This window comes from Globicephala melas, chromosome 13, assembly GCF_963455315.2.
Source record: "Globicephala melas chromosome 13, mGloMel1.2, whole genome shotgun sequence".
NCBI classification, from domain to species: Eukaryota; Metazoa; Chordata; class Mammalia; order Artiodactyla; family Delphinidae; genus Globicephala; species Globicephala melas.
Genome location: NC_083326.1, coordinates 88,785,977 through 88,808,761, shown reverse-complemented (window position 1 = coordinate 88,808,761; position 22,785 = coordinate 88,785,977). Strand labels below are relative to the sequence as shown.

The 22,785-nt window shown below is 48.5% G+C and overlaps 1 protein-coding gene across 15 annotated transcripts in view; it reads right to left on the bottom strand.

Moving 5' to 3' along the window:
• EP400 (E1A binding protein p400) overlaps positions 1-15,752 on the bottom strand; it is a 112,442-nt gene extending 96,690 nt beyond the window's left edge. For 7 of the 15 annotated variants that reach the window (XM_030859917.2, XM_030859919.2, XM_030859920.2 and 4 more), the window contains exon 1: positions 15,384-15,747. The gene's annotated coding sequence lies outside the window, so the exon portion shown is untranslated. Of the gene's footprint in view, positions 1-11,792; positions 12,000-15,383 lie in introns of all 15 variants that reach the window. The other 8 variants (XM_060310071.1, XM_060310067.1, XM_060310068.2 and 5 more) reach the window with 4 other exon arrangements.
• Positions 15,753-22,785: the final 7,033 nt, after the last annotated feature.

Genomic DNA, 22,785 nt, shown 5'->3' with positions numbered 1-22,785 from the left:
AGCAGCTGCTCCCACCCCCTCACCCCCCGCTGAGGCCTGGACATGCTCCCAGCCCCCCAGGGCCTCCCTCCCCTGCTTCTCTTTCGGGGCTCCCAGAGTCCAGGCAGCTAGGGATTGGGAAGCCTCTTCTTCCCCTTCAACGAGCAGGGAGCTCAGGTCATGAGCCCTGCTCCCTTCCCAAACCCGTCTCCCTCTCAGCCCTGTCATCCCCCCAGACGGATCCGGCCCTCAGGCCAGGCTCCCGCTTTGGGTAGTTCTGCTACATCAACAACAGCTCCCGGGCTGGACGGAGAGTGAGGAGAAGGGAACGAGGAGGAGGGTGGATCAGGGCTTGAACGCACGAGCATGAACTCAGGGCAGAAGGAACAGACAGAACACGATGGGAGCGAAGGGAGGACAGAAGCCACAAATAGTGTCTGGGAATATTTTCAAGTGGAAACTCCAGAGAGCAATTTGGCAGTAGGTACAAGAATCTTACAGCACATTCACGTCGTCTGACCCAATAATCCGACTCCTAGATCAGCCTAAGAAAAAAGAATCAGAGCTGTGTTCAATATACAAGGATGCTGACTGAAATGTTATTTGTAGCAGAAAGATGGCATGCCCAACCATAAACATCAATAACCTTTGATACATCTATGCAAAACAGTATTAATACTGACTATGTGACAGAGTACACTTTGATTTTTCCCTGCTGCCTTTCTATGCTTTCCAAGTTTGTCCTTAACTGGCTTGTGCCACAGTCATCAGTGCTCTTCACCACACACTCCGATTCTCCCGCCAGTCACAACACGGGTGTGCATTTCCCAGCCCTGGACTCGGCGGTCACGTGACACACTTTGGCAAAGACAGGGGCATGCTGTTTGCCACACTGACTCGGTCCTGCTTGGCAGTTCACAGGAGCACAGGGATGAGGCCCCGAGGGAGCACAACAACAAGCTAACTGCAGGGAACACGTGGCGGGCACTCCGCCCTGTGCTGGATGCCAGCAGCGCCCGGGGCGCACCTGCCGGCTGCAAGAGCCAGGCACATCTTGGCTGATCCAGCACATAAAGAAAACAACACATGAAAGCAGACTCACAGATACAGAGAGCAAACAGGTGGCTGCCAGAAGGGAGGGGATGAGAGGTGGGTGAAATGGGTGAAGGGTATTAAGTGGTACAAGCCTCCAGTTATAGAAGTCAGTCATGTGATGTAAGGTGCAGCATAAGGAATATGGTCAGTGACACCGTAACAACACTTTGTACGGGGACAGATGGCTACTAGACTCATCACGGTGACCGTTTCATAATGTGCGCACATGTCAAATCATTAGTACACCTGGAACTAACACAATATTGTAATCAACTATACTTCAATTTAAAAAAAAAAGAAAACACTTTGCAATAGAAGAGACGCCACACCCTCCACTCCAGCCTATCGCACAAACTCCCGCAGTTCTCTGCCTTAAGACACAGGACCCCGCTGACATATCTGTCCCTGCCTCCCTGCCACCTCCAGCAATGGTCCACCCGGTGAGCCTCTCAGGGTTTCGTGGGGCCCACAAATCCATGCCTCACCAAGAGCTGCAGACCACAGAGAAAAAGGCCTCTCACAGACAGATGCTATTTTTAAACCTCTCTGACTGTTGTCGAGATGTTTAAAATAAGAAGTCTTTTTAGAGCATTACTAAAGTTCACAACAGCTTTCTGGAAGGCTAAAGAATTATTTTTTTATCACTTATTTATTTTTTTATTTATATTTTGGCTGCTCTTTGCGGCACGTGGGATCTTAGTTCCCTGACCAGGGATCGAACCTGCACACCCTGCAGTGGAAGCGTGGAGTCTCAACCACTGGACAGCCAGAGAAGTCCTGAAGCTAGAGAATTAAAATCCAAACTTTCTTAGATCGATCCATTTAGGAAAATAAAAGTCAGATCCACCCCCTGAGCCCCGCCCACCCCTGCACCTCACACCATTCACAAAAATTACTCAAGGGGGTAAAACCAAACCATAAAAATATTTTGAAACATATGAGAATATCTTTATAATCCTGCAGTAATGAAGAGTTTCCTAAACATGGCGTGAAACCTAGAAACAATATTTATTTTTAAAAAGCATTAACAACTGACAACCTTACTAAAGAAGAACATTACAATAAAGAAGTGAGATTGATTAAAAATACTTGAAGCCTATGGGCTCCCCTGGCGGCGCAGTGGCTGAGAGTCCGCCTGCCGATGCAGGGGACGCGGGTTCGTGCCCCGGTCCGGGAAGATCCCACGTGCCGCGGAGCGGCTGGGCCCGTGAGCCATGGCCGCTGAGCCTGCGCATCCGGAGCCTGTGCTCCGCAGCGGGAGGGGCCACAACAGTGAGAGGCCCGTATACCGCAAAAAAAAAAAAAAAAATTTGAAGCCTGTATGACAAAAGGTTATCCATCCTTAAGAATTCCCACAAATCAAGAAGAGCCAAACAACCCAAGAAAAGAGGCTAAACCAGAAATCCTACAAGAAATTCAGATGACACATAAACATCAAAAATGCTTAACCTCATTAATAACAAAATATGAAATAAAGTGAGACAATTATTTGTTGTTTGACAGGTTAGTGAAGATCAAAAGACTGGTAATATTCAGGTTTAGTAAGGCTGCTAGGAAATGGCGAACCCGCCATACACAAATGAGGGAAGTAAAGCACAGCTATAGCTTTCTGGAGGGTAACGCGGCATTACCTATCACAATTTTAATGTACACTGATCAAGGAACTCCACCTCTAGGGATCTATTCACACAAATATACAGTTGTCCAAAGGTGTTCATTATAATATTATTTATAAGGTCAAATTTGAAACAATGTAAATGCTCACCTATAGGGAACTTTTAACAAAATCTGGTATAACCACCCTTTAGAGGCAGCCACTAAAAGAATGAGGAAACGCTTGTACGTACTTAAATTATATAACTGGAGTAAAGCCAAACATACGTGTAGCATATATATTATACGTATACACGTTTTTAAACTCTCGACACGACAACACATATATGGGCGTGTACATATTTCTAGCTCTCTCTGTACACGTTAAAAGAAACGTCTTTGGCCAAGCATAACAGCGTGTCGTGTAAGGGAGGCTGTCTGACTGGGCTCACTGATGAACCACCAGCACCCAAAACAGAGCCTGGCATATGAGAGACACCCGGTAGGTGCTTGGTGAGTAAACGAGTGAGCATGGGAAAAGCAGAGGAGGGGAAAGTGCTAGAATACTAGCGTGCTGAAGACCAAGGCCGAGGAGACAGACAGAGCCAGGGCTCAGAGGGCCATTACGCCACACTGGGTGGGGAGTCCCCAAGTCGCTCGGCAGGAGATGCTGGCAATCATGGCCGCCCTGGCTCTATGCAGACCGAAGACACGGTTTTAGTCTGTATGATGTCATCTGCTGTTTGGATTCATTTCAATTGATATTTTTATACCAGGAGATTTCACATAAAAAACGCAAGTTGTCAGCTTCATTCATTAGAAATATCCAAGTACTGGCCACACTGGGCCACATCCCAGCCGGCAACAAGAAGCGGGAGCTGAGCAGAAGCCCCAGGCCGCCAGGCTCACTGCGCTCATCGCCACAGTCGACGCGCCTCCCACACCACAGCCAAGGGCCAGGCACCGCTCACCACCCAGGGAGCACTGCTGTTAGAGTGGGGAAGCATTTCTATACTGCACCATCAAGAGGGCCATTTCTGCACGGGAGGAAGCCCACATCCAAAGCGCAGCGTCTGCATCAAAGAGCCCCTCACAGGCCATGAAGATATGCAGAGGCAGAAACCAGAGAAGGCCTGGCCTGCCAGAAATAAAGCCAGCTCCACAACTTCCTAACACAATTACCAGCATCAACCAGAACCCAGGCTTGGCCTTCTTGACTAACATCAAAACCCACCAAAACACTATGACTCTCTCTACAAGGTTGCTCACATGTAACGAACCAAACGCCTGATTCATTTCACTCACGCCTAGCCTGTATTTATGAAATGGGATTTTCTATTGCAAAAATCAGTAAAACAAAGTAAAACTCCAAGGTAAGACTTGAGGCTGAATTTTTCAAGCACATTCACTTGTAAATCCATCACTCATAATGAAAGAAATATGAATTAAAGCTAAGCTGAAATATCATTTCTCATCTATCAGCCTAACAAAATTCAAAAGCCAGACAACACACTCTGTTGGTGAGACTGTGGGAACCAGGCCCTCTCAACTCTGCTGTGGGATGTTAAGCTGTACAACCCTACAAGGGGACCTGGCACCATTTACCCAAAACTACACATGCTCAGGACTTCCCTCGTGGTCCACTGGTTAAGAATCTGCCTTCCAATGCAGGGGACGCGGGTTTGATTCCTGGTCGGGGAATTAAGATCCCACATGCCGTAGAGCAACTAAGCCCTCATGCCACAACTACTGAGCCCACACGCCACAACTAGTGACGCCCACGCACCACAACGAAGAGCCTGTACACTGCAAGGAAGACCCAGCACAGCCAAAAAGAAGAAGAAACTACACATGCTCTTACTCTTCAACCCAGCATCCCACTACACATTCACCGTGAATATCCACCTCCAAAATGAATACACACAAGCACAATGTTTATTCACTACAGCATTATTTGCAAACGCAAAATACCGGAAATAAACTGCACAGCCATAATATTTCAGAGACTGGTTGACTATATTACAGTACATTCACTTAATGAAGTACTACGTAGCTGTACAAAAGAATGAGGAAGATTTCCATGAACTGGTATAAAGCAATTTCCAGAACGTATACTGCTAAATCAAATAAACAAAGTGTAAAAAGACTATATATGGGGAAATAACTTTGTATAAGAAAGGGGAAAAGAAAGACAGACAGATGGACTAATTAATGGAAGGACAGAGACATACCTTTCCTGCACTCATTCATTCATTTATTTTTATTTTTATTTGGCTGTGTTGGGTCTTCATTGCTGCACCCAGGCTTTCTCTAGTTGCAGTGAGCAGGGGCTACTCTTCATTGCGGTGCACGGGTTTCTCACTGCAGTGGCTTCTCCTGTTGTAGAGCATGGGCTCTAGGCGTGCGGGCTTCAATATTTGCAGCACGCGGGCTCAGTAGCTGCAGCATGGGGGCCCTAGAGCATGTGGGCTTCAGTAGTTGTGGTACACAGGCTCTGAAGCTGTGGCTCGCAGGCTCTAGAGCACAGGCTTAGTAGTTGTGGTGCACGGGCTTAGTTGCTCCACGGCACGTGGGACCTTCCTGGACCAGGAATCGAACCCACATCCCCTGCATTGGCAGGCGGATTCTTAACCACTGCACCACCAAGGAAGCCCTGTTTATTTTTGTAAAAAAAAAAGAATGCAGGGACACGGGTTCGAGCCCTGCTCCGGGAAGATCCCACATGCCACAGAGCAACTAAGCCCGTGCACCACAACTACTGAGCCTGCGCTCTAGAGCCCGCGAGCCACAACTACTGAAGCCCACGCGCCCAGAGCCCGTGCTCCACAACAAGAGAAGCCACCACAATGAGAAGCCCGCGCACTGCAACGAAGAGTAGCTCCCACTCACTGCAACTAGAGAAAGTCCGCATGCAGCAACGAAGACCCAACACAGCCAAAAATAAATAAATAAACAGATACATTCCAACAAACAAAAGTCCAGGACCAGATGGCATCACTGATGAATTCTACCAAACATTCAAAAACGATTTAATGCCTATCCTTCTCAAACTCTTCCAAAAAATGAAAAGGAGGCAACGCTCCCAAATTCATTTTACGAGGCCAGCATTACCGATACGAAAACCAGACGAGGACACCACCAAAAGAGAAATTACAGGTTAACATCCCTGATGAACACAGATGCAAAAATCCTCAACAAAATATTAGCAAACTGAATTCAACAATACATTGAAAGGATAATACACCGTGATCAACTGGGACTTATTCCAGAGATGCAGGATGGTTCAACATGAGCAAATCAATCAACGTGTTGCACCACATTAACAAAAGGAAGGATAAAAATCACATGATCATCTCAATAGAGCGGAGAAAGCATTTGACAAAACTCAACATCCATTTAGAATAAAAACTCTTAACAAAGTGGGTACAGAGGGAACATACCTCAACGTAATAAAGACCACATATGACAAGCCCATAGCTACATCATACTCGACAGTGAGAAGCTGAAAGCACTTCCTCTCATATCAGGACAAGACAAGGGTGCCCCCTCTTGCCATTTTTATTCGACACACTTTTGGAGGCCCTAGCCAGAACAATTAGACAGGGAAAAGGAATAAAAGGGCATCCAAGATCAGAAAGAAGTAAAACTGTCACCATCTGCAGATGACACGATATGATGTACAGAAAACCCTCAAGACTCCACCAAAAACCTGTTACAGTTAATAAATGAATTCAGTAAAGTTGCAGGATACAAAATCAATAAGCAAAAATCTATTACATTTTCATATACTAAGAATTATTAGAGAAGTTAAGAAAAACACCCATTTACAATTGCATCAAAAAGAATAAAATACTTAGGAATTTTCTGGCCAAGGAGGTAAAAGACCTGTACACTAAGAACTGTAAGACACTGATGAAAGAAACTGAAGATGACACAAGTAAATGGAAAGATATCCTGTGCTCGCAGATTAGGATTAACATTGTTAAAATGTCCATACTACCTAAAGCAATCTACAGATTCAACGCAATCCCTATCAAACTCCCAAAGGTATTTTTCACAGAAATAGAACAAACAATCTAAAAATTTGTATGGAACCACAAAAGATCATGAAAAGCCAAAGTACTCTTGAGAAAGAAGAACAACGCTAGAGGCATCAAGCTCCCTGATTTCAAACTATATTACAGAGTTTTAGTAGTCACAACAGTATGGTATTGGCATAAAAACAAACCCACAGATCAATGGAACAGAACGGAAGGTCCAAAAATAAACCCACACATATATGGTCAATTAATTTATGACAAAGGAGGTAAGAAAATACAATGGGAAAGAAACAGTCTCTTCAATAAATGGTGTTGGAAAAACTGAACAGCCACATGCAAAAAAATAAAACTGGACCACTATCTTACACCATACACAAAAATTAACTCAAAATGGATTAATGACTTGAATGTATGACCAGAGACCATAAAACTCCTAGAAGAAAACACAGGTGGTTAAGCTTCTTGACATCTCTCTTGGAGACTTTTTTATTTTTTTTTGGATCTGACTCCAAAGGCAATGGCAACAAAAGCAAAAATAAACAAATGGGAGACATCAAACTTAAAAGCTCTGTGCAACAAAGAAAACCGTCAACAAAATAAAAAGGCAATCTTTTTATAGGAAGAATAGAAGAAGATATTTGCAAATCATATATCTGATAAGGGGTTAACATCCAAAATATATAAAGAACTCATGCAGCTCAATAACAAAAAAAAAAAAATCCAATTGAAAAATGGACAGAGGATCCGAATAGACATTTTTCCAAAGAAGAAACATGAAAAGATGCTCAACATCACTAATCATCAGGCAAATGCAAATCAAAACCACGAGATACCACTTCACACCGGAAAGGCAAATCGAAACCACGAGGTATCACCTCACACCTATTATCAAAAAGACCACAAATGACAAATGTTGGCAAAGATGCGGAGAAAAGGGAACCCTCAGGCACTGTTAGTGGGACGGTAAACTGGTGCAGCCACTATGGAAAACAGTATGGAGCTTCCTCAAAAAAAATTAAAAACAGAACTACCATATGACAATTCTATTACCAGCCATTCCACTGTATCTGAAGAAAACAAAAACACTAATTTGAAAAGTTATAGGTACCCCTATGTTCATATGCACCATTATTTACGATAGCCAAGACAGAGAAGCAACCTAAGTGCCCATCAATAAATGAATGGATAAAGAAGATGTGAGCTACATAGAGAGACAGATATGGAGAGATATACAATGGAATATTACTCAGCCATAAAAAAGAATGAAATCCTGCCATTTGCAACAACATGGATGGAACCTGAGGGTATTATGTTAAGTGAAATAAGTCAGACAAAGAAAGATAAATACTGTATGATTTCACTTGTATGTGAAATCTAAACAAAACTCACAGATACAGAGAACAAGTTGGTGGTTGCAGTGGGGGTTGGGTGGTAGGCGAAGTGGGTTAAAGGGGATCAAAAGGTACAAACTTCCAGCTGTAAGATAAATAAGTCCTGGGGAGGTAGAGCTTGGGAACTGTAGTCAGTAATATTGTGCTGCATATTCAAAAACTGCTGAGAGTAAATCTTTATTTTCTTTAATTTTATTTATTTATTTTTGGCTGCGTTGGGTCTTTGCTGCTGCGCATGGGCTTTGCTCTAGTTGCGGCGAGCAGACGCTGCTCTTCGTTGCGGTGCGCGGGCTTCTCGTCGCGGTGGCCTCTCTTGTTGCGGAGCACAGGCTCTAGGCACGTGGGCTTCAGTAGTTGTGGCTCACAGGCTCTAGAGCGCAGGCTCAGTAGCTGTGGCGCACGGGCTCAGCTGCTCCGCGGCATGTGTGATCTTCCCGGACCAAGGCTCAAACCCATGTCCCCTGAACTGGCAGGCGGTTTCTTAACCACTGTGCCACCAGGGAAGCCCCGAGAGAGTAAATCTTGAAAATTCTCATCACAAGAAAAAAAAAAATTGTAACTCTGTATGACGACAGATGGTAACTAGACTTAATGTGGTGACCATTTTGCAATGTACACGAATGTCAAATCATTATGATGGACACCTAAAACTAATATAATGTTGTATGTTAATTATATTCCAATAAAAATAAGCAGATACATACATATCTATATATATATTTCTTTCTTAAAAAAATAATTTCCTAGTTATGTCCACTAAAGAGTCTGGAAGCAATAACACCCCATAAACACCTGCTTACTTTTGCAAAAAAGGAACTCAGGAAGAATAAGCCAGAAATGAAGGGGGTGGGTGCAAGCAGACTGGCAGGACAGTGGAGGAAGGGGCGCTTCTGAGTACCCCATCTCATATCATTTTGACTTTTAGAATCATGTTAAAGTGTTACACGTTCAAAAAGCAAAATTAAATCAATAGGGATGAAGAGCTCCCTAAAACTGAACGCAAACAGAAGCAAATCTAACTCTGGAAAGGACAAAAAATAATCACCAATGGAACGGGGAAGGAAGGCACGGATCAACTCCATGATGCTGGATGAGAAGAGGGAGTCAGTATCAACTCATGGTTTTTCCTTAAAACACATTTCCTGTCTCCTGAAATGGCCTAAAAACAGTGACATCCTGGCAGAATGGAGGAAAACTAGGGGCAGAGAGCTCTGCAGAACAAGCAGCAATGTACACAGCCTTGCCCGGGGTGGTGACGGAAGACAGAGAGGAAGGTTAGGAGATTTTAGGACAGTGGTTCTCAGCGGTTTCATCTCCATCTTTGAAATAAATAAACTCATGCCATCGTTTAACACCATTTGTATCTCAAAGTCAAGTCAGCGATGGGACTACAAACAAATCCAAGACTAAGTAAAGCTTCTCCTTTCAACCTGAGGCTCTCCTCAAACAGAGACGCTGCTGCACACACACTGACACTCTAGAAAACCTGCAGAGTTAAGACTGGAGGCCTAGTAAGAGGCACAGGCGGGTTAAGAAAGGCCAGGGTGAAGGACGCCACTCAGGGCACCGTGGGGGCCGCGTCACCACACGGAGCAGGCCTCTGCGGGGCTGAAACGCAGGCAGCGTCGGCCGGGGGAGTCTGAGGTCCGCGGCCTCCAGGCACCACCACCACATCTCAGTTTTGTGAGAAAGCGATTCAGGGGGAGCCCAGGCGGGGATGGAGACTGACTCCCATCAGCAGAGCGGTGGCATCTACACCACAAGGACCTTCACCCCCAGACACCCCACGTGCAGCCACGTGAACCCTCCCTCTTTCCCTGAAAAAGCACCGCCGCCCTCCAGAACTCCCCTCTGTGGAGAATGCTCTCTGCCCTCCACTCCCTGGTAACCTGTATTCAAGGGCTTTTTATATAAGTTGTCTTTGTGCGGCCCTAAGTAACTTGATAGACACCCCCAAAATGGACCAACTACCTCTGGGAGAGGGAGTAAAAAAGAGGCTTAAATTAAACACATTAAAAACAATGCTTTCACTCATCTTGAATTGCTCCCCCAAATTTTTAAAAGATGGATGGATAGATGGATGTGTGATAAAGCAGGTCAGTAAAATGTTAATAATAGAAAACTAGGTGGTGGGTATCTAGGTGTTTACTATAAAATTCTTTCAATCTTTGTGTATCTTTGAAATTTTTCATAGTAAAATGTTAGCATCTATTAAGATGGTAACACCAGATGCCACTTAACAAAAGTCCTATTGGCTAACAAAACACTCATTCTTCTCCCACCTCAGAGCAGGTTATGAAGGTTCCATAGTAGTTCCTAAAATACGTAAGTTCCAAAAGATATAAAATGGACTAAACTGAGTTTTAAAACTCGGTTTTAAGGGTGCACTACACCAAGTGCTACTACACAGGCCTGACCTCTCTGGGGCTGCAGTGCAAACGGAAGCCCAGACTTCATGTCCCCAGCGTCCCTTCTGATTAAAATCATGGTGTTGGTGGTGGGTCCTTAACCCGATGGGCCAGCGCCCCCTGTACTATGCCAGGTGGGATCTATCTTAGCTTGAGAGGAACATTCAAGACAAACTGAAGAAGTGCTTCCTTAAACACCAGCTAATAAAGCTACAAACGCCCAATTCATTATTCTGCTGCTATTTCTCAACCTTTTTTCCCCACTGTCCCCCTAGGAAGCCTATTTAGGCATTTCTCTCCCGACCGTCCCCCGTGAAGTTGTAAACCATAGCTATGCTGTATATCTGGGAAGTACTATGACTCTTTGGGATGCAACAAACCACTGTCATACCTAATTTTTTCTCACCTTCCTCTCAAGAACCAATTCTGATCCTCTTGTGGGAGATATCACCCTCACAGAGAATGTAGCTTCTAATATATAGAAAGAAACCTATTTTTGCAAATTTTCTGTGCATCTAAAGTTATTCCAAAGTGTTTATTTAAAAGTTAAACAGAGGCTTCCCTGGTGGCACAGTGGTTAAGAAACCGCCTGCCTATGCAGGGGACCCGGGGTTCGAGCCCTGGTCTGGGAACGAAGATCCCACATGCCGTGTAGCAACTAAGCCCGTGCGCCACAACTACTAAGCCTGCACTCTAGAGCCCGTGAGCCACAACTACCGAAGCCTGCGCACCTAGAGCCCGTGCTCCGCAACAAGAGAAGCCACCGCAATGAGAAGCCCTCGCATCACATCCAAGAGTAGCCCCCCCTCGCCGCAACTAGAGAAAGCCCGCGTGCAGCAATGAAGACCCAACGCGGCCAAAAATAAGTAAAATAAATTTATATTAAAAAAATTAAATAGACCAAATGTCAAATAAAAATCTTAAAGTCACAATCTAGATTAAGAAAATAAGACTCAACTATATGCTGTTTACAAGAATACACTTTGAAAAGAAATGGATACCGGGGAATTCCCCGGTGGTCCACAGGTTAGGATTCGGTGCTTTCACTGCTGAGGGTCTGGGTTCAATCCCTGGTCGGGAAACTTAACATCCTGCAAGCCACGTGGCATGGCCAAAAAAAAAAAAAAATTTTTTTTTAAATTTAAAAGTAAATAAAGAAATGGATACCAAATCAGTCAGTCTGGGGAAGTCAAGAATGAGGAGAAAGAGCAAAGAGGAACCTCGTCATGCTTGGGGTGCTTCTGTACTGTCTGACTGTAATGCAATGTAAACTGTTCATTCATTACTTGTATTAAAAGGCTGGCAAGAATCCAAATGTCCTTCAACGAGTGAATGGATAACCGCGGTCCATCCACACTGTGGACCTACTACTCCACAAAAAGGGACATTCTTGGTACACGCAGCAACCTGGATGAATCTCAAAGGCATTACGCTCAGTGGAAGAAGCCAGACTCAAAAGGCTCCACGCTGTGTGAGTTCCTGTAGCTGACATCCTGAAAAACACAGAAAACACACACTCACAGGTCAGAGGCTGCCGAGGGCTGGGGAAAGAGTTCACTACAGAGCGGCAGCACAAGGCAACTGCTGGGAGGGAAGGAATTGTTTTGTATCCCAATTGTCATGGAAATTACACATCTGTCAAAATTCTCTGAATTCTACTCCAAAAAGTGAATACTATTAAACGTACATTTAAAAAAAAAAAAAAAGCTAAGTAAAACAGCAAAGTGAGGATATGCAAAGACCTTCCCTTCCACTCAGAACATAAATGATTTTTTAAATTTATTTCTACAATAGTGCGCCTAAACAGGATAAAAATTTCTGTTGGTTAGAACAAAGCAAAAAAAAACACAGAAGGGGTGGGGCTGAGATAACAGGCCCAAAGGATGCTCTACGCAGAAGAAAAGTCTAAGGGCCAGGGTCTTGACTCTGAAAGGCAGCGGTGCGTAGTCCCTGTACAGGGGGCTGAGGAGCAGAGGCAGCCCCAGAGCAAGATGTGAGGCCGCAGCCGCAGTCAGCTGCTCGCCCTGCAGGCGCTCACTGCCGCCACACTGGGAACGCGGGACCCTGGGGGTGCGGGTAGCAGTGCAGAGAGAATGCCAACGAGAGAATTCAAGACATAAGACGGACGGCCCCGGTGAATGGTCCACGTGAAGGACACCACGCTGCCTGTGCAGGACGTCTAACTTCACCCAGGGCCCCCTGAATGCAAGATCCAGCAGCTGAACCCTTCCTTCAATGGCCTCCGGAGCTCCCATCTCCAACTGCAGGAGTCAAATTCAATTCTCTTCATTTCTACCTACGAAATCCAAACCTCACCTCGTGCATTAAGTCTCTACTAGAAAAGCCAACTTCCCTCCTCTGAGAGCATGCGAAGTCTATTCCTCAGCAACCCCTACAATTTCTAATTACGCTTGCATGCCTAGGTCCCTACCAAATCCACCTGCTTTAGAAAGGAATGTGTTCATTAACTTATTTACTCAACAAATGTTTATTAAGCACGTACGCCATCAGACACGATTTGAAGCACTGTGTGTATGACAGCGAACAAAGCATAGCTCCTGCCCCAACGCACAAAGCGGTGAGTGCCAGACCATCAGTGCAGTGGCGCAGCTCAGGGTAAGGGATGGAGCACGCGGGCGAGTGGGCAAGGCGCTGGGTTATCCAGCAGCCTCTCTGAGGAGGGAACTGCTGAAAAGAGAACTCAGTGAGAGGCAGACCCGTGGCACGTGGGGACCTGACGTTTCAGGCAGAGCCGAAGTGTGCCCAGGCCTGAGCTGGGTGTGGCAGGAGCCAGGTGACAACGAGTGGGGTCAGGACATGACGTCACAGGGGCAGCAGGGACCTGGGCACAAGGGGCCTCATAAACTGCCTTAAGGACTTTGGCTTTTTTTCTGAGGGAGATGAGAAACGATGGAGGGCTCTGAACAAAGCAGTGCATCACCCGAATCTGTGCTCAGAGTCAACTGCAGAGCAGCTCAGCTCAGGTGAGCAGGGAGGAGGTCATTGGAATAACCCAGGCGAGATGACCCGGGGGGCTTAAATGACAGCTGTAGCCAAGAAGGCAGTGAGAAGCAGTCAGGTTTGAGATCAATTTTTAAAGTGCCGACCAATCAAATTTGGAACGTGGAAGGAACGCAGAGACCACACAAGGAGCTCTGTCCTGAGCAACAGGAAGAATGGCGCTGCCTCTGACTGAGATGCAGCAGTGTATAAGCAGGTTTCACACATGTAAAAGTGGCTGTTTGGAAGATCCTGCCAGGAGAAACACATTCAGGATGTGTTGACAAGTGACCCAGTCGTGACACGGGATGAGATCACCCAGTGTACAGACCAGAGAGGACGTGAGAGGACCACCTCGAGGCCTTATAATTTGTGTAAGTTAGGGAGATGAGAAGGAACCAGCAAGGAGGCTGAGGAGAGCAACCATCAAGGTAAAAGGACAATCAACAGAGTTGTGTCCCAGTGCCACCAGGGCACAGCGATTCAAGGAAGCCATGGGAGGCCCAGTCAAAGGCGGCCAACAGGGGGACTTGGCAATATGGTGTCACCTAACCCCAAGAGGAGCTGTTTCAGAGGCGAGGTGGGACCAAAAGCTTAGCTTGAACCAACGTTCAAGAGAAATGAGAAGAGGAAGTAGTGATAGGGAGCTCGCGATTCTTCCTAATTCTGGTATAAAAGGAAGCTAAGCCCTAGAAAGGGTAACGGTAGCTGGAGGGAGGGGCTGTACGTTGATGAGAATACTCTGAAAAGAAGATAAACTGAAGGCAACACAAGGATATTAAAGCCACGGCCTGGGATAGGCAAGAAAGAGGGGATCCAACACAAGAAATTAAGTAGATGACGGTTCACTAATACTACTCCACTAACAGCAACTGCTGTAGAGGACTTCATGGCACCTGATCATGCTAACTACATGTTTTTAAAAGCACATAGAATTACACTGTACAATCCCCATTATTAAAAAAAAATTACACGCATAGAACAAGGGGCCACAAAGAAACTGCTAAGTGTGCTTATCTTTGGGTGGTAGAATGATTCAGAGTTTTAAGATGTATTTTTTTCCAACCATTCAGAAAGCATATTTATATTTCATTGGTTCCGCTAAAAAAAAATTACAAAAACCATTTTATTGCACATATCAGGTAAAAAAAAAAAAAAATTCACCAAAAAATACAAATAAGCGAAGAGAATAAAACTCATCTATAACGCCCGGGATAATCACTACTAGCCCGCTGCTAGGTTATTCTTCTCCGACTGAGGAGGTGGCGTCTGAGCAGAGATGTGGGCGGCAGATCTCTGCGGGAAGGTGTTCCGGGCGGAGGGTGCGGGCAACGCGAAGACCCCGGGGGCGACAAGCCTTAGCCAGCTGAGAGCTGCAAGTGGGCGAGGGAGGGGGGCTGGAGGCGGCCGCACGCCGCGGCGCCGCAGGGCTCCCTGGCCGACGCGTCTGACAAGTCACTCTCCCTCAGCACCTTTGCCCACACCTGCGCGGGACACCTCGCGCGAAGAAGCAAAGCCGCGCCATCCCCATGCTGCGGAGAGGGTCGGGCATCGAACCCGGACCACGAGACCAAAAGAAAGCAACAGACCTGACTTGAATCTCACGCACAGAAAACAATGCGAGGCGCCCCGCGGCCCCACGGCCCACTCACCGGGAGGAACGGGCCGGCCCGCAGCGGGCCCGCAGCGCCCCCGGCCGCCGCCGGCCCGCCTCACGGCCGACCGGTCCCGGCGCCGAGCCCGTCCCGTCCCACAGCCAGCGCCGCGCGGGGCCTCCCTCCCCGGAGCCCCGGGCCCCCGCGGCTCCAGGGGGAACCGAGGCCGGGGCGCAGGCCATAAGACCCCCGGCCCGTTGTCCCCGCCGCGCCCACACCTACCCCGGGTCTGGGCCGCGCTCCTCCACGTCGGGCTGGGGCTGGGGACCGGGCCCAGAGGCACCGTTCCGCTCGACACATCCGGGGCCCGGCCGGAGGAAGCGGCGGCGCGCCTGCTACGGCGAGCCGGAAGGGACGCGCGCCCCGCGCTCGCAGCTGCGCGTTGGCGCCCGGCGTGACGTCGGCGGAGCGGGAGGAGTGGAGACGGCGGTGAGGGCTAGACCGGCAAGGCGAGGGCGCGGGCCGATAGGCCGGCGGCGGAGCGGGCGCCGGGTTTGTGGAGAGCGGAGGTTGCCCTGGGGGCGCTGCGAGGACGAGGGAGCGGGTGTGCGCTCGCTCCTCCCGCCGCAGCGCCTATTGCGCGCCGGCTGGGGCTTCCGGAGGAGGTCTCGGAAGCCCCGGGGGCCGCCCATCCCGGGGGGGCGGGGTCGGCTGCCGGCGCTGTGGGCGGGACGAGGGGCGGGCAGGCGGGCTGGCCGAGCCCGAGGAAGGGTCAGCCGGAGGGCGGAGTGAGGAGGCGGCGCAGAAAGGGGGCGGGAGCCGAGGAAGTCACCCCTCAGAACCAGACAAACCGTGCGGGGAGACGGGGTGTCCACGGGTAGCTGTTCCCCAGCTCAGCTTCGGCTGCTCGCTGCTCAAAGCCAATAAACGGGAAGCAAGAGTCAGGAGAAAGGAAAGGTGCTTTAATCAGAAAAGCCGGCAGTCTGGGGAGGAGGTGGACTCGCGTCCAGAGATCAACTCCGAGGATTCTGCTCAGCCATGACAGTTTTTAAAGGGAAAAAGGGGGGAGAATCTCAGGCAGTCATCGAGGCAGGAGGGTGGGTTCTGCGTCCTTCTCCATTGCGTGCACACTGCCTGACTCTTCAGATGTTATCTTGCCTCAGTGATCTGCCTGCAGGATTGCTAAGGGGGCTGCTGGGGGCAGAGAGCTGGTCATTTTTTAACTGCTTAATTCTTCATTCTGACTTCTTTTAATCTAGGGAAAGAATCAACAGGTTAGGCAAGGCATGTGTGCATTCAGGAGAGCATCAGTCAGGAATTAGGTTAAATTGCCTAGTGGTCTCATTTCTATAATTAGGTTCTTTTAAGGTTAGAGGGGAACAGAAATGGGCAAACAAGAAAGGGGCAAAGGAGCTGCTTTCATAAAGAATGGAGTTGGACCACAGCCTCACACTATATGCAAAAGTGAACTCAAAATGGATCAAAGGCCTAAATGTAAGTGCTAAAATTACAGAACTCGCAGAAGGAAACAGATGCAAATCTTCAGGTTCTTGGATTAGGCAGTGGTTTCTTATGACACCAAAAACAGAAGTAACAACATAAAAAATAGGTTGGACATCATCAAAATTAAAAACTTGTGCTTCAGATGACATCACTAAGAAAAGACAACCCAGAGAATGAGAGAAAATAGCTGCAAATCATATACCTGATAAGGGACTTGTATCCAGAATAAAGAACTTGCAACTGAAGAGTTAAAAGGCTAATAATTTTAAAATGGACAAAGGGGGGCTTCCCTGGTGGTGCAGTGGTTGAGAGTTCGCCTGCCGATGCAGGGGACACGGGTTCGTGCCCCGGTCCGGGAAGATCCCACATGCCCCAGAGCGGCTGGGCCCGTGAGCCATGGCCGTTAGGCCTGCGCATCCGGAGCCTGTGCTCCGCAACGGGAGAGGCCACAGCAGTGAGAGGCCCGCGTACCGCAAAAAAAAAAAAAAGGGCAAAGGGATGGATTAACAACAAGGTCCTACTGTATAGCACAGGGAACTATGTTCAGTATCCTGTGACAAACCATCATGGAAAAGAATATGAAAAAGTATATATATGTGTGTATAACTGAGTCATTTTGCTGTACAGAAGAAATTAACACAACATTGTAAATCAACTATACTTCAGTTAAAAAAAATTTTTTTAATGGGCAAAGGACTTGCATATATGCCTCAAAAGAGGATGTACAAATAGGCCCATGAACAGATATTCAACGTCATTAGGGATCGGGGAAATATAAACCAAAACCACTAGGATGGCTTGAATCAAAAAGTCAGGTAGGGCTTCCCTCGTGGCGCAGTGGTTAAGAATCTGCCTGCCAATGCAGGGGACACGGGTTTGAGCCCTGGTCCGGGAAGATCCCACATGCCGCGGAGTGGTTGAGCCCATGCACCACAACTACTGAGCCTGCTCTCTAGAGCCCGTGAGCCACAACTACTGAGCCCACATGCTGCAACTACTGAAGCCCACGTGCCTAGAGCCCATGCTCCGCAACAAGAGAAGCCACTGCAATGAGAAGACTGTGCAGTGCAATGAAGAGTAGCCCCGGGCTTCCCTGGTGGCACAGTGGTTAAGAATCCGCCTGCCAATGCAGGGGACATTAGTTCGTGCCCCGGTCCGGTAAGATACCACATGCTGTGGAGTGGCTGGGCCCGTGAGCCATGGCCGCTGAGCCTGCGCGTCCGGAGCCTATGCTCCGCAACGGGAGAGGACACAGCAGTGAGAGGCCCGTGAACCGCAAAAAAAAGAGTAGCCCCAGCTCGCCAAAACTAGAGAAAGCCCGCGTGCAGCAACGCAGATCCGAGGCAGCCAAAAATAAATAAATTAAATTTTAAAAAGATATTGTTTAAAAAAAAAAAAGGTAACTGCATGTTTATCTTGGATAGCTCTGAATGAGCCCCGAATGTAATCACAAGTGGGAGGTAGAGGGAGATTTGACTCCAGAAGAAGTAGGAGAGGAGATGAGAGAAGCAAGAGGCTGGACAGGTACGACTGCTGGCTGTGGGCTGTGAGGCAAGGAATGTGCGCAGAAGCTGAAAAGGACAAGGAGATGAATTCTCCCCTGGAGCCTCCTGCCAGCACCATGATTTTAGCCGCATGAGACCCATTTTGGACTTCTGGCCTGCATGACTCTAAGATAATAAATCTGCGTTGTTTCAAGCCAAAAAAAAAAAAAAAAAAGTAACAAGAAGTGCACAAGCCTATGGCGAAATTGGAAACCTCATACACTGCTGGTGGGAATTAAGTGATGCAGCCTCTTGAAAAAAATGGTTTGGCAGTTCCACAAAAGAGTTGTTAGGAGTTAACATATGACCCGGGAATTCCACTCCTAAGTATATACCCAAGAGAATTAAAAACACACAGCCACATGGAAGTGTGTATGAAAATGGTCTTAGCAGCATTACTCATAATTCCCAAGAAATATAAACAACCCAAACGTCCATCAACTGATGAATAAACAAAATGTGGCGGAGCCATAGAATGGAGTATTATTCAGCAGAAAAAGGAGGGTGAAATATTGACACCGGCTACAGCACAGATGAACCTTGAAAAAAACACTACACTAAGTGAAAGAAGCCAGACACAGAAGGCCACGTATCTCATGATCCCATTTATATCAAACGTACAGAACAGGCAAATCCACAGAGACGGAAAGTAGATGCTGGTTTCCAGGGGCTGGAGGGAGGGGACTGGGACAGCAGCTGGATGCAGGGTTTCCTTTCAAGGTTGATGAAAAAGGTGAAATTAGGTAGTGCTGGTGGTTGCACAACTTTGTGAATTTACTAAACACCGCTGCATTGTGCACTTTGAAAGGATGAGTTTCGTGGTACGTGAATTATATCTCAATCAGAAATCCATCTTAAAAAAAAATGCAGGCTAAAGTGATCAACTGCTCAGCAAAATGCAGATGCAAGTATCCTCTCTGATATAAACACACAAAAAATTCTAAAGAGAAAGTAAAACTTGACTATAAAAGGGAGACAGGAGAGGGACATGAAAGGGATCAAATTAGTTGGATGAAAGAGGGGAGTGATTTCATGTTTCTAAGTACTGGTAGGGAGGCCCTTTCAATCTTCACTCCACCCTCCTACTTAGCAACGTTGGAAAGTTAAAAACTACACCTGCCAGACTCCTTGGAGGCCCGAGCCCCAGCCAAGACGTGGGCCCCTCCTGCTTGCTGCCTCTGCGTGACTGGGGGTGGCGGGGAGGTGCCCTCCTTCCTGCTGCTCCTGGCTGCACTTGCTGACGGATATGAGTTGACAAATTTGAGTCTCTCCTGTAAGGGAGGTCCGGTGGTGGGTGGCTTCTTGACCGGAATCCCTGACCCTGGACGCAGCTCTGGGCCTGCCAGAACGCATCTCCAAGTGTGGGGCTATTGGGGGTCCTGGGGCCTCCCATCCCTCTCGGCTCCAGAGGCAGCATCAGCAACTGGAGGTGCCTTGCGGGGGGTCAGTTCTGTCTTGTTTTGGGAGTCATTCCAGGAGACCCAGTCCAAACCAGGTTATTAGGCCCCTCCAACAATGCACAAGCCCCACATGTCCTGTGGAAAACGTCTGCCCAACTCAATCTGCAGAGTGGCTTCCGTTTCCAGAAGCAGCCTGTAACGTTTTCCCTCTTAGACCCTCTCAAACTGCAGCTTCAATACACACAGATCAAAACTGCTTAGATGTAAGCTTTAAAAACTGTGAACCGCTATATTGTATACCTGCAACTTATAGAATATTGTAAACCAACTACACTTCAATTAAAAAAAAAAACGCTTAAATGATTTTCCCACTGTTTTCTTGGATGGTTGATTCCTGTGCACATCTTACATGCTGGCCGATGTGGGAATCTGCGGGGCAGCCGGGGAAGGCTGGCATGATGGGCCGCCAAGCTCGTCCCTCAGCCAGGAGGGCTGGGGCCGGGGAAAGAGGTACCAACTCAGGCTCTGCTTGCCCTCCAGCATCGGGGGGATACAGAGCTTTTCTGTTTTTGTTTTTTATTTTATTTATTCATTTTTGGCTGTGTTGGGTCTTCGTTTGAGCAGGGGCTACTCTTCGTTGAGGTGTGTGGGCTTCTCATTATGGTGGCTTCTCTTGTTGCGCAGCACGGGCTCTAGAGCACAGGCTTCAGTAGTTGCGGCGCACGGGCTTAGTTGCTCCGCAGCATGTGAGATCTTCCCAGACCAGGGCTCGAACCCGTGTGCCCTGCATTGGCAGGTGGATTCTTAACCGCTGCGCCACCAGGGGAGCCCTGCTCTTCTGTTTAAATCAGCCAGACTGAGTCTCAGTTGCTGACAGCTGAGACCCCGACTATGCAGGCCCCTGACTCTAACTTTTTCCTGAGTGTGCTTCCCCACTCAGGGAAGGGGCACGAGACCCAGAAGAAGGCCGGCCCCAAGATCAGGTTTGCTCCCTGATGTTGTGGAGAGTGGGGGACTAGGCATAGTCATATGATACTGGCAGGGATGCAAGGAAACGCTTCTACGGCGGACAGGGGCTGTCAGAATTAGGTAGGCATTAGAAACCCGCCAGACCACCGAGTCAGCATCTCGGGATGCTCACACGTGGACAAGGATGTATAGGGCTGGTCGTTGTGTGCAAAATCACAGGCTGGACACATGTCCACCAGCAGGCTGAGTGGTATGGACTGCGTGCACTGTGGGCCACCAGCAAGAACGGCACAGACTTTTGTGATGGCAAAGACCGCCACCGTCTGTGTGAAGACAAGGGTCAAACACGCTCATATATGCACAGAGACCTCTGGAAGTCACAAGAAAAACGAGTAGGGGCCTATGGAGAGATACTGGGAATTAGGGAGGGAGGGCAACTTCTGTTTTTCTGTACTCTGTTTTTCCAAGTACACATTTTATTTTATTTATTTTTTTGGCCGTGCCGTGCAGCATGCAGGATCTTAGTTCCCCGACCAGGGATGCAACCCATGCCCCCTGCAGTGGAAGTGTGCAGTCCTAACCACTGGACCACCAGGGAATTCCCTCCAAGTACATATTTTAAAATATCACATACCCATGGATCCTCCAAGGTGATTTAAATGAGTCACCCAGGGACTTCCCTGGTGGTCCAGTGGTAAAGAATCTGCCTTCCAATGCAGGGGTCGTGGGTTCGATCCCTGGTCGGGGAACTAAGATCCCACAGGCTGCAGGGCAACTAAGGCCTCACACCACAACTACTGAGCTCACGCGCCTCAACTAGAGAGAAAACCCGCGCCCCGCAACTAGAGAGAAGCCAGCGCTCTGCAAGGAAAGATCCCACGTGCCTCAACGAAGATCCCGTGTGCCGCAACTAAGACCCGATGCAGCCAAAAAAATAAACAAACAAAATTAATTTTTTTTTTTTAAAGAAAGGAGTTTGTTCTTTGCTAAAAAACAAAACAAGACTCACTCACTAATTGCCTGGAGTCACACTTGGGAATTGTCTACAATTTGACCCTGAAACCAAGACCACGTAACCTTCCATGGGGAGAGCCCCACGATCCCAGCAGTGCTTAGGTTACTTTCTGCCCTGGGAAGTGACTTTAAAAGCCCTATCACAGGTAAAATTAACATGCTTAAAGTCAAGCCCCAGGATTTCTCCTGCAAGCCCATCCTGTTCCCAATCACGCCACCTGTTAATGGCCCAGCTAGCTCCTCAATTCCTGAAACCCAAAGCCCAGGTCAGCCTCGAACCCTGCCTCCTGTCCCAGCCGCAGGCCACCCGGCAGCGGCAGCCGCTCGGCAAGGTTTCTCGGACCCAAAGGCACACCTCACTTGGTCTCTCCCCCACGGCACTGCCAGTCTTGCCGATTCTACTCGCCCCACCCGCCCTGTTCTCGGAAAGACAGTGCTCCCTCGAGGGGATTTGCCCAGCCACGTTGTACACACGTGTGCAACCCACCACACGGCATTTGCACATCACACGTGCACACGTACCCATGCAGACACATCACCTACGATCACATCACAAATACACGTGCACAAACTGCTCACACACCACACGTGCGTCCACGTGGGCACACAGCACGTGCACGCGTGCGTCCCACGTGCACACACACCACGCGTCTCCTGCAGCAGACTTGCCGACTTCCTTGGTAACAGAGCGTCCTCTTCTCCGCAGGGCGCCACTTAATAAAAGCATTTCCCTGCCCCCCTTGCAGCTGGATGTGACCACGTGACACACCTCTGGCCAGCGAGGGGATGAAGTCGCTGGCGGGACGTCCAGGAGGGCTCGCTACGGGACAGTCAACGATGTGCCCCTTCCTTCTGCCCTCCCTCCTCCCTCCCGCCCGGAATACAGGCGGCGCCAGGGATGCACGGACCAGGATGAAAGCTGCGTGCCGCAGGGGGCCAGGTGGACACCCAGAAGGAGCCCGTGTCCTCCAGCGCTGGGGACTGCTACCCCTGGCCCGACGGCCCCCCTGTCCTGTTCTGGTCTGCGCCGCTCGCCGGGCCGCCGAGCCCCACCCTGACAGCCGGGCAGCCAGTCCTGCCAGGAGCCGCCCACTGTCCCGCCGGCTCCAGCCTTCGCCCAGCCACGTGCCCCCACCAGGTCACCCGTTCCCACCGCTCCGGTCTGCTGTTGACACAGCGCACGGTGCTCCTTGCACCTCTCTCGGTGAAAGACCCGTGGAAAAGACCGAGAAAAAGGTAAAAGAAGTGACTAAG